This window comes from Aulonocara stuartgranti, assembly GCF_965226115.1.
Source record: "Aulonocara stuartgranti genome assembly, chromosome: 3".
In the NCBI taxonomy this organism is placed as follows: Eukaryota; Metazoa; Chordata; class Actinopteri; order Cichliformes; family Cichlidae; genus Aulonocara; species Aulonocara stuartgranti.
Window position 1 is genome coordinate 56896228 of NC_138941.1, and position 5479 is coordinate 56901706.

Here is a 5479-nt window from a genome sequence, read left to right on the forward strand (position 1 = left end):
TTAACTATCCAGTCAGAGAACAGATGGGTTTGGCTGTCGGAGGGGCGTTTTTTTGAACTGCAGGTCCATGAAGGGTAATACAGTTTGAAGCTGGAGGATCTCTATATAAATATCCGATAGAAGCTAGGTCCCCTAACTTTCAGCAGCTGTTAAAAGGATAAAGTTGTGGCATATCAGTGGTTAGAAATACCATTATTACTTTAGGATTAGTTTAACACAAAGTCAGGGCTGACCCGGGACCATGGCTGTGAGTCGCAGTGCGCAGCATAAAGGTCCTTTCACATCGGACACAGGATGTGCTGCTAATGCTAACTGCTAACTAAAAGCCAAGGATCCAGAATTTTTAAATGTGGATGAATCCACTGCGGAAAACAGTTATATGCATCATCTGGGAGAACTAGTTTCTTTCAGCTGTTTAAAGAAATTAAAAAGCTACACATAGACGTAAAAGACAATTGTATTCATTACACAAACAAATGCTGCTGAATGATAATTTTAGAAAGGGTGGTGGTGATGTGTGCAGAAATCCCCCATCATAGGCGTGTGATCTACTATAACACCTCTGGCACAATGAGACTAAAGTGGGTGTATCATCTTGATCTTATCTAAGGGGAAAAAACACTCTTGGTATTTATGCCTACTGGTTATTTATAAAAATTATTCCGTATTACTTTCTTGGTTTCATTCTGGTTTATTTATCCCTGTTTTTTTCCTGCTTCCCTTGTGTTTCTGTGTCTGGTTCTGTGTTTATTTACCTTTCTGCGTTTGTGTCAAGCTCATCCTATGGTCCATGTTTCAGAAGCATGGTGGGATAATTCAGTTAGAAATTAGTCAAAATAATTTATGGTTGATTCCATCCTATCAGGGTGGAATTTTGGGGGGAACCTATTAGGGTGGAAATTCTAAAGACAGAGCAATAATTATTATTGTTATCATTAATTATTAACAAAGAGAGGGAAGATAGTCAGAACTGAGAGGACCGAACTACCAGAAGGCAACATTGCAGAGATAATGGACAGCTACAAGTACCTGGGGATCCCACGGGCAAATGGGAACCATGAAGAGGCCGCTAGGAAAGCTGCAACCACAAAGTACCTGCAGAGGGTCAGGCAAGTCCTGAGGAGTCAGCTGAACGGTAAGATAAAAGTAAGATAAAGGTAAAAACAGGATCCGGGCTATCAACACCTATGCCCTGACCAAAATCAGGTAACGTGCTGGGGTAATAGGCTGGCCAAAGTAGGAGTAGAAGCCACTGACATGAAAAGTTAGAAAGCTCCTTACCATGCATGGAGGGTTTCACCCTGTTCAGCACCCTGAGGCTGTATGCTAAGTAGGAAGGAGGCCGGGGACTGGTGAGGATCGATAAAATAGTAATTACAGGTAAAACTACCTGTAATTACTATTTTATCGATCCTTGAGCTTGACCATTATGAATTTCATCTATTTAGTATTGTCAGTATTGAAACAAATAATAAAAAAATATAAAACATAATTCCTTTTTTTCCCCCAAATGTTATGAAGCTGAAATGTGGCCGCAAAAAGAGAATCACCCCATGATAAAGTTTGAAATTTTCATTGTTTACAGGCTGTGATCAGCTGACCTGTTCTGCTTGTGCTGCTGTTTTGATGTTTACTGCTTGTCGATTTAATTCAATTCACTTTTATTTATTCAATGCAAGATCACAACAGTTGCCTACAGGTGTCAAACTCCAGGCCTTGAGAGCTGGTGTCCTGCAGGTTTGAGATGTGTGCTTGATCCATCACAGCTGATTTAAATGGCTAAATGACCTCCTCAACATGTATTGAAGTTCTCCAGAAGCCTGGTAATGAACTAATCATTTGACTGAGGTGTGTTGACTCAGGGCGCGATCTAAAACCTGCAGGACACTGGCCCTCGAGGCTTGGAGTTCGACACCCCAGTGGTTTGCAAACTTTTTTTTTGCTAGGTCCCGCTTTGTTTCACAAGAAAATCCTTGCGACAACATTTCCACACTCTTAGGGTTTGGTATGTTCTTGACAGCGTTTGACTTGGTTTTTTTGTGTTTACACGTGGACGGAGAGATTTTTTCGAAACTGCCTGTGTGGACAAGATTTCCTTTTAAACGAAAATGGAAAATCTCTGTTTTCATAAATACCCGTGTACGTGAGGACGTAGCCTTAAGTAACAGGAAAACAAACCATCTCCATGTGTAATTATTTTATGTTTAGTTGTTTTTTTCCTGTGTGATAACATTCAACATTTGGTTTGGACAAACCAGCATGTGCTTCCCACGCAGGGGGAACATATTCGGCGATGCTTTATCTTCTGCTTTGCGTTTCTGTGGGAGCGCCGTCACAAACCTGTCCATTATGCTAGCAGTGTCCTGAACAGAACGAGCTTCAGTGAGGGGTGGCAATCTGCCTTAACCGGTTGGGGTGAGAGGATGGATACAGGACACAGACATGTTGTGGAAATGTGATTCATAATAACGAATGGAGAGCGGTGTGTAAACACATGGAGTAAAAAGGAGACTGAGGAAGAAATGGTACATCATGGGAATCCCTGGCAGTCTATTGCAGCATAACTAAGGGAGGATTCAGGGTCACCTGGTCCAGCCCTAACTATATGCTTAAGCAAAGAGGAAAGTTTTAAGCCTAATCTTAAAAGTAGAGATAGTGTCTGTCTCCCGAATCCAAACTGGAAGCTGGTTCCACAGAAGAGGGGCCTGAAAACTGAAGGCTCTCCCTCCCATTCTACTTTTAAATACTCTAGGAACAACAAGTAGGCCTGCAGAGCGAGAGCGAAGCGCTCTAATAGGGTGATATGGTACTACAAGGTCATTAAGATAAGATGGGGCCTGATTATTTAAGACCTTGTATGTGAGGAGCAGGATTTTGAATTCAATTCTGGATTTAACAGGAAGCCAATGAAGGGAAGCCAAAACAGGAGAAATATGCTCTCTCTTTCTAGGACCCTCTCAGGATTAGCTGAAGGCTTTTCAGTGAGTTTTTTGGACATCCTGATAACAATGAATTACAGATCCAGAGCAAGTATCTGGTTAGACACTGTGTTTCTAAAAGTTTAAGGCCGAGTATGTTAACCTCAGATTTATTTGAATTTGGAAGCAAGTAACATGCTTCTTCACTGTAATTTAATAGTCTTGTTCTTTCTCAGTTTCACAGCTTTTCTTTCTGTATTTATAGACGTACTGTACATTCCCATGACTCAGTTTTATTCTTCCTTTTTTTTTTGCCTCTTATGACAGTAACCTGATCTGAAAGCAAAAGCTTGCAAACAGTTTTTAGTCTATTCAAAGAATAAAGCACAGAAATAGTCTTGTTAGTTGACGTCTCTCTGGCTGATGGCCACACTGGTATCTTGGCTTTGAGGATGGTGAGTAATTTTTGGGTAGCACAATCTACTGGATTTTACTGTACGTATGTGCTTATGAGTCAGAGTTTTAAACTGATCTAAGCCAAAAATAAAGAAACGCTAAACAAAATCTGAAACCTGAAATGCCCTCATGCTCATCACAGCAACACAAAATGTTTTTACAAACTGTCTTGAGGCTTCAGGCTGTTTCGTTGCAGAAATGAGAACGTTTCCATTTTATTACAGCCCCTGAACTTTGATCAGTTTTAGAAAATGAAAATGAATAAAAATACTTTTACTGCCATTTATAACGAGACTATACTGACACGACTGCAAAGGAAAAGAAGCAGGTGACAGGTGATTTTTATGAGGAAACAAGAGAAGCTAAACACACTAGTTCACACCTCAGTGGGTTTAACCCTTTACAGCCGGTCGGAGCGGGCACGCTCTGTTTTGCGTAACTATTTTTAAATCCCGGTAGCTCTGCAACCACGTAAGCTAGCGCAATAATTTTTTTTGCATATGAAACCGGAGGAGTTGTACTTACATCTGATGCCATCAGCTTGTCCTCGGTCACGGTTTCCTTCCACATAAAGCTTTGCAAAAACTGCATAAAAAGCGCTTGCAGGAACAAAAACATAATATTCCAGAAACACGCTGTGCCGATCCAATCAGCTGTTCATAACACTTCCTATGTTGGAATAGACGTCAGCGCGAACTTTTGCATTTCCGCCATTACCTGCCCGAAACCGGAAGTGACGTCATTTTCGCGGAAATGTAGTCTTTTTTATGATCAGGGCCTCAGTGCATATACTGGTCTTTTTAAAAGTTATCTTTGACTTTATGACTTTCTGTGTCGTTTCTGGGATGATTAGGACTCATATTGCACTGCTGGAAATAGTTTATTTTGATGCACATGCTGCTTTTTTGCAAATTTGCAGTATAATATTTATTTTCGTTTTTCCTGCAGTGTATAAAAAATTGGTGTATTTCAAAAATAAAACTATGAAGACACTCAAAATAAATTTCCTGTGGTGGGAAACTAGTTTGTGCAACTTTTTTGTATTTACAGTTTTGAGGGATAAGCCTCTTAAATTTCTCTAACTACAAATATATGTTAAAAAAGCAAAAACGATTTTCAATTTTTTTGTAGTTTATTGACCTTTTTTGCAATTTATGTAATTACTATGCACTTAATGCATACATATTATTAAAATCTGGGCTATAATGGTTGTATTGATGTATAGCAACTTGAAATGCTCCCAAAAATGGCTCCACAGCAGGTAAAAATATAATATAAGCTCTGGTGGACTTGGTTCTATGGTAGGTCTTAAAGGGTTAACTTAGGTGATTTCTGGGGTCTGTAAGAGGAACACCACACTCAGCAAAGCTTTGCTTTCCAAATCAGATCTGTAGTTTCTGTTGACAGTCTTTTCCAAGCTGCATACTGATTGTGAGGGAATAAAAACCAGATAACCAAAGATAACACTGCAGTGATACGGTGATAAATTAAATTATGAGAAAGTATGATGAAGACTGCCTAACGGTCAAAAGGTCAATGAATGCTGATTAAAGTCAGGTTTTTACACAGGCGACCCTTTATGCATTTGTATCCACTACATTAATGACATGACCTACTATTCAATTTTGATAACATTCAATTTCCTTGTAACTGGTACAATCTCTGAAGGGGCAGCTGTGTTCTTATCAGGCAACATGAGTTTCAATGCAACAAAGTACCTGGTAAATCTTTGAAAGGCATGATTATAGCCTAGCACTGGTTTGTGTAAATAAAAACAAAGAATATCTCTGGGACTTTTCACCACTCTTGGTAGATACATGAGTGCTGCTTGCAACACAGTCATTCACTCACAGTCTGGTTTTCTTTGATAGCGCTCTAATGCTTTCATCTAGGACAGCTTCACATTCACTCTGATTACTTATTTTACACTGTTCACTGGTGCAAACCCAGCGTCCAGAAACTCCCTAAACTACTAAAAGGAGCCCTGACAGTTCACCGTTAGTGTTTAAATGGCTTCTGGTTATTATGTGTTCAGTAAAGCATTTGAGGCAGACACTCATTAAACAACTCGAGCTTGTTTAAAGTAAACATTGTCTGCTTATTAC